Source organism: Thunnus thynnus, chromosome 8 (assembly GCF_963924715.1).
Source record: "Thunnus thynnus chromosome 8, fThuThy2.1, whole genome shotgun sequence".
NCBI classification, from domain to species: Eukaryota; Metazoa; Chordata; class Actinopteri; order Scombriformes; family Scombridae; genus Thunnus; species Thunnus thynnus.
This window is the reverse complement of record NC_089524.1, coordinates 26,786,643-26,798,206: the sequence shown is the minus strand read 5'-3', so window position 1 is coordinate 26,798,206 and position 11,564 is coordinate 26,786,643.

Sequence of the window (11,564 nt, the reverse complement as noted above, 5' to 3'; positions counted from 1 at the left end):
AAAACACAGGAAAGTTAGTTCTGTTTCTATATGAAAAACACATTTTATTGTCGTAATTTGTTGACAAGATTGCCATTATGAAATTTGAACGTGAATTTGTCATCTAACCATATATGGACATATTCATATTCTCTAACTCTCTCAATCATGGATCCTTGTACAGTGGAAATATGAAAGTTTTTATTTTATTGTTACCTCTAGCTCTAGAGAATAACATAAACCTGGTTTTATGAGCATTCAACACAAGTTTAAGATCGTTAAGTGCAGCTTGGAGAACGTCAAAAGAATGTTGATGAGATAACCTGACTCTTAGTCCCATCTATGGGTCAAGCTCCAACAACCCTGGATCCATTACTTTCCATGATGCAGCTAGATGGTGTCTTTCATTAGACCACCACTGCCTGGGGTCAGGGTTAACTCCATGTCGACAGTTTGTAATGTAAGCTTTCTGTTGTAGTCTCCAAGCCCAAGCCAAGATAAATGTAGATTTCACCAGGGTTACTTTTGCTTTTATTTGCAGGTATTCCACACTCCAACCACCACTTAGCCGACCATAACGAAGAGTGGGGGCCTTCAAAGGTAGATGTCCTCTCTGTAGAGCTCTGCAGGAGTCCAGGACCCTCCAGGACACTCTCATTCACCACCGGCTTTGTTTGTGCTTTCACAACAATCCCCTGACAATTATCTCCTTAGCATTTACATCTGAACAAAAAGAAAGGAAAACAACAAATAATTATGATTAACAGACTTCAAAAGAAATGGGAAAGGAGAGAGAATAATAAAAGTATTTACAGAAAAACAAATAACAGAATAATGTCGGGTTGCCAGTTTGAGCTGTGGAGGATGGGGGAGCCTCATTGTTGATCAGACTTTTGGTATGCACCATGGGCTTATTGGGAAAGTTGTTGATTGACATGTTCTCTTAGGTTTATTTATGAATGTCTTTGATTGACTGGGAAACAATTACATGTGGTGGTAGCTTGTGGGCTCTTGATACACAACGTTCCCAGACTTACTTTCTATTTCAGTCAAGTCAGTATTAATAGGACTGAGAGACGCTGTGGATGCAGCTGCCCTTTTCCTGACTCATACTGCTTTTATTGTCATTATTGCTGCTTTTCACTGGCTTACTGATGGATAATGTAGATATGAATAATGTGCTCGCTGTAAACACTAACAAACACATTCATTTACACCAAGAAACCAAAATAGGCATAAACACAACCCCGGTTCTGCGCATCTTATGATCTAGTCCCTGCCTTGTTGAGGAGATAAAATCACTTTTATCTTCCTTTTTTGCAGCTTGTGTGTTGACATGAAGCTTCAGATGAACAGTGAGGGTGCTCAGTCTGTGCTTCTGTGTTTATATGGAGTTTTAATCTTGTTCATACAGTCAGTGGTTGCCTCCTCGTGTTTGGATGGAGCTCACAGGACTTCTGTATCCACAACACGTTTTTTGGCAGGCGGCAGGTGAACCTCAGAGAACCTTCTCTGCTCACCTCGTTAAGATCAGAAGTGGGGCAGAATGTTTGGATTTTCACAGACAGACAGACATGCCGAAGAAGAAAAAATATTGTGAGCTCAGAAAATGTTTCCAGTAATCGAGGCTGGCTGTTCTACTGAAAGCATTGATGACCTTCCTGTTGTTCAGCCTCTACAATGAGAGGCAAATGAATTATGCATCATTTCCGCACCGCTGAGAAAATAATCCTCCAGTTGGGAATCTGTGATTCACTGCAGCCTGGTGACATTTGGCACATGCTTCTCAAACATCAAGGTTAGCTACAGGTCTATTAAGATTGTTTTATGCTGCAGTAGTTTACTTGCAACAGAAAAGCTATTCTTTCTGCACTTTCCTGGGTCGTACCTCAAATCTTAATACACATTTTGACATTTTGCATTTTTAAAATGTTTCAGTGATTCAGTTATGACTGATTACTGTGACATTTCTTTATCAAGTTGCCTTATTTGAAGTAGAATAAAAATTCATGCACCATTTGAACTTTTTACTTACTTTATCTTTACTTATTTTCTTTTGTTTTAAACAAAACTTTTCATTTTCAATCCTCTAATTTAAAAGTAATATTAATTTTGCGTATAAAACATGTAAACTAATAATTACAGTCCTTTTTGTGTGTATAAATCAAAACAATGTTTCAATCAAGACCAATTTAGTCAAAGAAAACTTTTACTGTCGTCTGCAGTAAGTTATATTTGGCAGTAGGCTCTATTTTTGGACACCCCTGCCCTTCCTCATGCTTACACGAACAGCAGCATCAAAGATCCCAAGTACAGAACAGAGCAGGCAACAATGTCAACAGAAATGACATTGATTAAGTCAGACACAGCAAGTAAAAGAGGAGCAGTGGTGGTGGCAGGTTGCAAGGCGGCTTGCAGAGGAAGCATCAAGGGAAGGCAGACTGAAGTAGATTAAATAATGAGATTTGCCAATTAAATGCATAGAAGGGAATCAGCTGAGCCATCAGCTGATATGGCCTGGCTTTAAGATCAGCTGCTATCAGTTGATGTAGGCTGGGTTTGTGAGCTGAGCTTGATTTCGTAGCCTGCTTGAACTGACGCTATGCTCAATTTTTGTGAGGGTATATAGAAATAACATAGTGATATGTAAAGTTCACATTTTCATAGTTTCTAATCCATGCCTTTCAATATGCTGAACACCTGCACAGTACCAGTAACAACAGGCCCAAAGTTGCTCCACTGAAAGATGCTGATGGTTTTACTGCCAATCTGATACAGTAGCCAAGGTTCAGTTGTTGTGACACTGTCACAGCACCACATTAATCACAGTGGTACTTTCTGCAGGTTGTCACAGCCTGAGGTGGTGTTAGAAATGAAGCAGGTCAGTGTCTTTGTGACATTTCAGTTTGTGTGCATGATTTGGTCCCATGAGACTTTGATCTTATATCACGTGTCAATAGAATGAGAAAGCCTTTGTCTAATTCATTATCTAGTGAGGTTTCTTAGCACAAAGGTGTCCTAGTTAGCAAACAGGAAGGAGCTGAAATGTTAGCACAGTTTGTGGTAGAGATACAATACCACTGTCAGGGAAATTCCATTGTATAAGATATGCACGTGCCCATTAAAGCAGATTTATTGAAAGCTTTCTCTTTAAAGAACTCTCAGAGAAGTCTGTTCATGTCAGAGTCATTACCACATATATTCAGCACACAAACGCTCAGGCTCATTAAGGTTTCTTGCCCTACAATCATGATTAACTCGACCAATCAGATAAGATCTTCTTGTTCGAGTCAAGTTACTTTCCTAATACTGCACTCATGGGGCTCACTGAACAATAAAACCTAATATAATAAACATTTCCTGTGTTGTATTAAATGAGATGAGAAGAAAAACAATAAGAACTTGGACAAGAAAGAAAGAAAAGTGAAGAAGAAAAGGGGGAGTGAATTATTAAGCCAAGCTTTGGCACGCTTATTGCTTTTGGTACACAGTGTTCCAAACAGACACATCTGGACGCTAGTTTACATTTACGGTATCCCTGTTTCTATAAACAGAGGAACAGGACATGTTGGGCACTGGCGTTGCTCTGTGGATTCGCATAAGCTCACAGCTGTATTAACACACTGGCATGTCGGATGAGTGTTTTCTGTGTCATCAACAGTCGATCTTGGAAAACAGAGAAATAATATGAGGAAAGGTATTTTATGGATGCATCTAATGTTCTAAATGACAAAAGTAAACATACAGACACTAATACTATTATTGATCAATCTATTATTTCTTAAGATTAGTCAATTCATCTTTAAATATATGTTCAAAGCCCAATATAGTTTCCCAAAGCCCAAAGTGACGTCTTCACAGTGCTTATTTTGTTAAACCAACAGTCAAGAATTCAAAAGTTATTAACTTCCAATGATATAAAACAGAGTAAAACAGCAAATCCTCACATTTGACATGGAACCAGTTACCATTTTTGCTTGATAAACGACTCAAACAATAGTAAATAAAGGTAGTATTTCTAGTCTTTTTTTACAAACATATCTAAGAGGACTTTACAGACTACCTGAATCACAAAATGCTAAAAATACCGTCTCCAAAAATGTTCACACAGGTGACGACCCCGATAACGGCCTCCTCCTTGGCTCGCATCAACTACCCCAAAATGCACCTGTTCTGCTGCACGGCCACCTTCAGTCAGCGTTAGAGCGACGACAGCACAATAGCCGCATTGTTCTCATTACACAAAGCCGGGAGCAGAAGAGTTCACTGTGACCATCTAATACAGGCAGCCCTGGAAACTGTATCTGCATGTGGGCTTTCATACATGTGTGCAGCCGGTTGAATGCAAATGATCATGTTGAATGACTCAGTGCTCATAATGCAATCAAATGAAGGTGCAGCACTCAAATGGAAAGGGCCATAAATGATATTTATGTAACTTTTAGCCAACTGTTGATTTAAACACTGAGGTTTATGACAGGAGGTCAGAATGTCAGTGGATAATAGTGGCAGTAAGGCTATATAAAGCACTGGCCTAGTTTTTATGTATTTCACCCACATATACACACAGACTTGTTATGCTATCGGGTTGTGGGTGATTCTGGGTAGCCAAAGAGTTTCTGTGACTGTTTGAAATTTCACACAGTGAAAGGAGAATGAACAGTGGCTCTTAATTCAGAACTGAGAGAATACAATTAAACGTGAGAGGACAATATCTCATTTTGCAGATGTATTAGCACAGACCTGTTCCTCGAAATGGCCTAAAATGGGTAGTATATCAGACATCTGCATGCCACACACACACACACAGACACACAGACACACAGACAGACACACACACACACATACTCATACACCATACTCCCTTGCATATTCTCATCTCATCTCTTTAGCAGCTCTAGATTCCTGTGCCGCCCTATTTCCCCTCTGGAGGCTCAGCAGCATCTTGTCCTGATCACGGTCAATAACAATAGATCTGTTTGTATAACTGGATGTCTACAGTGAGCTGGGTTCGTTGCAAAAAGCACTGGAGCTTGACCCACTTTCCAGTCCTGTGAACCGCATTAATTCACTCTGCCAGGTGCTTGAGAGGCTGGATGTCTGCTAAGTGAATGTACTGTACTGCTGCCTCCACACAGCACAGACTTGAACTTGAGATCTGGATAGAAGAGAGGAAACGACCTTCACACTGTTTGTGTTGGATTTGCTACAGTATGTCTGAAACTAAAATATAAAAATACTTGTATACTAATATACTGGCCCTAAATCCCCAAGTTAAAAAAAATCAGTTGTTGATGTTTTGAAACTCAACTGCAGTGGTGGAAAGTAACTAAGTACATTTACTCAAGTGCTGTACTTACCTACAATTTTGAGGTACTTGTACTTTACTTGAGTATTTCCATTTGTTGCTACTTTATACTTCCACTCCACTACATTTCAGAGGGAAATATTGTACTTTCTACTCCACTACATTTATTTGACAGCTTTAGTTACTTTTCAGATGAAGGTTTGACACAATGGATAACAAGCTTTTAAAATACAACATAGTGTTAAAAATTAAACCAGTGGTTTCCAACCTTTTTGGCTTTTGACGTCTTACTAAAAGCAGTGTGTAGTCGGGGTCACATTTCAGATGTCAATGAGTTGTTAACAGCTCCTCCAAATAGTGGTTTTTCCCTCTAAACTTCTCACATGGTTTCATTTCAATAAATGTTCAAATGATCCAAAGTTTCACCAAAAATCAAAGATTAGTGAAAAAGTCCAAAAATTGAAAACAGATTTGTGTATCAGAACTTTGTTTTTTCTTCTTTCCTCTCCCATTAATCATTTCACAACCCCTCAGATTTATCTGGTAACCCTTTGGAGGGGCCCGACCCCTAGGTTGGGAAGCACTGGACTAAATGTATATAAAGTAGTTGAAACTAGCTCCACCTCCAGCAGCTACAACAGTAACATGCTGCTCTAACACTGATGCTCTAATAATCTAATGATGTCATATATAATAATAGTCTGAGGGACCAAACCACTACTTTTACTGCAATACTTTACATCTTGCTGATAATACTTATGTACTTTTGATTAAGTAGAATTTTCCATACAGGAGTTTTACTTGTAATGGAGTATTTTTACACTTTTGTATTGGCACTTTTACTTAAGTAAAAGATCTGAATACTCCTTCCACCCCTGCTCAACTGTGAACATACATATATTGTTGATGACACATTACTTCTTGGAGTTCTACAGGGACCGAAACATTAGCTGAATGTACTGATTCCGTGACGGTTTTGAATGCAAAATCATAGCGCAGGAATCTCCATCCTGACAAAATAGTGACGCACCTGCATAATAAATGTGTGAGTCTTTTCTTTTATCCGTGAGAGGCAAAGACATTCCTCAGAAAAAAATCACCTTGACTTTCTGTTGTGCGTCAAAGCATCGAATATATGAATATCTGATGACATTATGTATCTGCGGAAATATCTGCCGCTGAAAAGGAGACTAGCTGCACTGAGAATATTCATGCAGACTGCAACACATTGAGTGCATGTATGAACAATATTCCTACAATCATTTCCTGCTATGAAAGGACTTGAAGTCATTTTCAGTATGTGATGTGTGAAGCATTAGGAGGAGACAGCTCTCTCTGTCTCACATGATGCTGTGGTACTCCTTCCCTCAGGAGGTCTGACGCACATCTTTTTCTTTTTTTCATCGTCCCTGCCAATTTTTGCGTAGAGTACAGTGTGTACCCTTCAAGAACACCGACACGTATCCCCCATTATTGCCCCGAGCAGTTTGGCCCGTCAGTTTTCCTCTTCTCACTCTGTGGCGTCCTAATAGCCCAGCTACACCACAACTCCTCCCTGCAGCAGACATAATGTGTTTCTGAGGGCCACGCTGGGGGGAAAGTGTGTAACTGGCAGCCAAGGATTGTCTGCGGTGGACTGAAGAGGCCGCAGAGAAGAAGAGGAGACATGAACCCTCACGGTTGGGGTAATAGGATGATCACATCAAGGGAAGCAACACCGAAACACAGCGCAGACTTAATGCTTTAATTAATTACCACATTAAAATCCTTAAAATGCCATCTACTCCTTCTCCTTTCTGCTTCCTACTAACATGAAATTTTGAACTTCCGTTAACACACACACAGATTAAAATGCCCAGCATCTGTTTTCTCACACGCTCTCTTCCTGTTGAGTGTCTTCACAAAGGACAGACACTGTGCAGAGAATGACCTTGAGAATCTAAAGGGAGATTCATCTCAGTCTGCCTCTGACTCAGGCTCACACATACACATTCATGCGGCAATGTTTTAATTCTTTGTGCAACAGCCTGTGAGCACGCTACGTAATCACTGAACGTACGCCAAAGCATGGGTGTCTGCGCGGGTGTGTATGTGCATATGAACGAACACTCAATCATGAGTGTATATTGTCACAATGAACGTGTTGGAGGATCTCTTTCAAACAACAGCATGTGTGAAGACTGAGGGGGCTTCGGAGAACAACTCATAATAAATTATCCAAAAATCTTCACCGTGAATACACACCATGACCTGAGCACGGATGTCACACTTAAAATAAAACAAAAACTAACTGTGCCGCAGAAAGGTGCAGATCGATTATGGGTCATCGAGTGACAGACTTGGCAGAGCAACATCGGTGATTAAGTGTGAATCTCAGGAACAAGGTGAAGACATTCTGTGCAATTATGTTCCTGCTCTACTTTCCCCAAAATGACGGCTTCAAGGCTCCTCTGAGTCAGAGAGCTCACCAGAGGAAAGGAGAAGTAATTCATCAAAGGATTAATGAGCCTTAACACTCTAAAGAAGGAGCAGAGCACTTCAGGCTCATAAAAACACTTTCTGCAAATGAAAAAATATTAAAAGAGCAAGCAGTTATTGTCATTTCACAACAGGGCTGTTGGTTTATTCGGTCATCAGTGTGGTATGCCCTTTTTTCACCTTATTTAACCTTATTTAACATCAAGTGACAGAACCTTTAACTACCTCTGTGTTTATTCAAATATGCTTCTCCTGTCATGTCTGTCTTCAGTATGCTGATGGACAGTCCTTCAGGTCACATGCTCAGATGCAAACACGCCCCTAACATCTTAATCTTGTAATGTTTTCTCATTTCTTTTCTATTGGTTTATGCATGTGTACTTGTGCCTTCACACGTGTGTTCACAGGTGTCTAATCCACCTGTATTCAGGACCATTCCTCCTGTGAAAGATGGTGACAGGAGTGAGCCCGTCTGTCAGTTTGCACACAAAACTTTATTTAGTCTTTAGGCCAGTGGAATGACAGAAAAGCTACCTTGGGGTCAGGTAAAGATGACAGATGCACGGGCAAAGTGTCAAAATAGCCAGATAATAAAGCTGTCAATAAAGCATGATGATAATGATGTGAGGCTGAAGATGTCAAATGAAGGTATTTGGACTGCAAATGAGAGTAAATATTTGGGAGGCTATTTTCTGTGCGCACATACTGTTCCTCTTCTCTTCGTGTTTACTTTTTAATATTCTACTCCAACCTGAATCAGGCTGCACGTGCACAGCAGTAATTTTTTTCAGCCCAGCTCCCTCATTCATCACTGGGCTCTTGTTACTTGCGAGCTGACAAGCTAAACGGGCCAATGTGTCCTGCTGAGGACTGTGAAGAGGGCAGAGAAGAGTGGTGATTACGACAAGTCACATCAGAGTCACAATCATATCCGAGTCACACTTTTCATTTTTGTTAAGCATATAGACTGGAATTCCACTCCAAGCTATGGCACATTTTTACATGGTACACACAGTACTGCTGCTATAATTTTCAGTATGTGAAGCAAGACTTGGCAGCGGCTCCATCTTGGCCACTCAGTAACCACTTCCACAGAACGGAGCTCCAGCCCAGGCCCACAATCAGCCCTCAAGGAAGCTGTCTGTTTATATTAAACCGTAGAGGCCCGACTCTGAACCTCACTCTACCTCCAGTGTGAGCTCCAGCTCCGTTCAGACTGGGCAATAAAAGCAGGCTAGACAGACAGACAAGGCCCCCGGGGAGAGGGAGGGAGTCTAAATTACCGACAGAGGCCCAAAACCATAAATCTCAACCATTGAACCCCATGTCCTCAACACAATCTGTCCAGTGCAGACTGTCCCTGTCTGTCTGTGAGCCTCTGTCATGCTCGCAATGATTTTATCTCCTTACAGACAGGCTCCCGAGATTTCTTATACAGAAATTTCATTATAAATAAATGTGTGTGTGTTTGTCGCCATGGACGCCTGAGCAATAATGATTCATAAAAATGAGGCTGAAGCTGAAATTGCTTGTCTCAGATATCCAGAGATCCATCTGCCCACATCTCCTTCTCAGTTTGAACAATTATGTGAACTTCATGTTGTTTTAATACAAACAGATAACTTTCTATTCTGTATTGTGGTCCTCCCCCAACCCACTTTTTAGTGTTTAATGGGTGCACTGCTTGACTCATTACGGTTTAGCCTCCAAATGTGTGGTGATGACGTAATTATTTACCTTCTGCATAAGGAAGATGCATCAAAATTAATAACTGTTATTGAGAATGTAGCTGTCTGCCTTTCCTTAAGCTGTTTCCATATTTTTCCAATCAGACTAAGAATCAGAATAAGAATAATCGATTCTTATGTAAATGTTGAAAATAAGAAGCTAAAACCTATATTTACCAAAACACATTGGGATATTTTGGACCGAAAACAAATTACCTAAATTACCAGCATTGTAGAAACATATTTAAATATAATTAGATTTGTTTTGAAAATTGTATTTTTTCTAATGTAAGACTGGTAATTGAGATTAGTCACAGTTTGGCTCGACTGGCTTTATGATGTTGTTAAGCTGCAACCAGAAAAAGACTGTTCTTCCTTCCAACACTATAACACAAACAAATTAAAAAATGTCCTCCTTCCCTCTCGAATCAAAATGTTCCCACTGAAACATAACAAATGTGCATTCAAGTGCAATTTAGAATTTTTTTCACTCAAAAGTTTTGCACGTGAGTAGAAAAAAACAACTTCTCATTCAGTGAAAACAGGATAATCTTGGAGTTTAAAGTCTTACCTTAAACACACACGTCTATGGTCACATGCACGCCAGACGAAAACACTTCTATCCTCTGTTATTACTGCAACACCTACTGCTGTTTTTCTACCTGTCCCTTATATGCACACATACTGTGCACATATGCACACAGCCATACATGTTAGCACACACACACTGTTTGTGGACTGGCATGTGCACGTCAATCCTCAGAAATGAGAGTGGAAACCAATTATCTAATGTTACGCTTGAGATCAGCACTGGAATGTAAACAAGGTGAACGGGGGGCATGAATGAGAGATGGAGAATCGAGATTTAAATATTTTCCATCATGTTCCCTGCAAACTATGACTACCTGGCTAACTTCACAGTCTAAGAGCGTATGACTGGCATTCCTTGAGGAGGAGGAGGTGGAAGGGGAGGACTGCTATTGTCATTCAGTGCAGTACACACCACCCCCCCTCTCAAAACCACCACTGCACTGCCATCCCCCTACTACTGTTGACATTCAGAGGTATGCAAATGAATGAACATGTTGGAAGGTTTACATTTCAATAGGAAAAAACAACCTCTCTTCCTTTGTATGGGTCAAGAGCTGCTTGTGCCGACAGGCCAATACAATTTCCATCGGTCATTGGAGATGCAAATGTAATTGCAGATATACACAAATATGTGAAGAGACCTGTGAAAAGATCTGCAAATTGATCTGCTTTTCAGAGTTTGCACTGTTTTTGTGCATCTGCAATGAAGTCCAACAACCAGGCATTACACTCCATTGTTTCTTAATTTATGAATAAACATGTGGAGCTGCTACCATTTAAAACCCCACCTGCCAGCTGTTGAGTCCAACTTTGGAGTATTACATGAAGGTTTTTGTGGAGCAGCCACACAGCTTTGAAGTAAGTACAAGATTAGTAAATCAAAGACAAGAGCTCAATGTAAAATAATTGGTTCCTTATAATCACCTTTGCAGACAATGATTAAAGGCAATGAGCATGATAAGTATCTATCATGATGCTGATAAACATATGACCGTGGGACCTGAGGGCAGCCCCAAACTGCTGCAGTTTCTCTGATATCCCAAATGACTGTCCTTTGTGGGATCAGGCCCGGGGGCAAGCGACGGCTGTATGCTTCTTCTCAGCTCCACTGTAAAAGGCGAGGCCACCTCGGGAAATCAGTCCTCACTTCTGTGTCAACAAGGACATCCTTCTGAGACACCCTCCTCCTCCAGATTTCACCTGCCCCTCGTCCCCTCTGCCAGCCCCCAATTAACTCGACATTCCACTGTTTCCAGTGAATACCCTGAATTCTCTCTGACAATTGTCCACACCCCAGCTAAGGATTACCCCCCGTTTTACCCTCTCTAACCACCTATTGTCACCTCTGTGTGAGTGACACTCTGAACCCCAAGTCAGGCCTTGTTCTGCTCTGTTGTAGCTGTAATTGCAGGCCTTCACTCAAAGGTATTTTAATTCACCCCCAGCCCTCCCTCAGGGAAAGTGAAGGAAGCAGTGGCCTG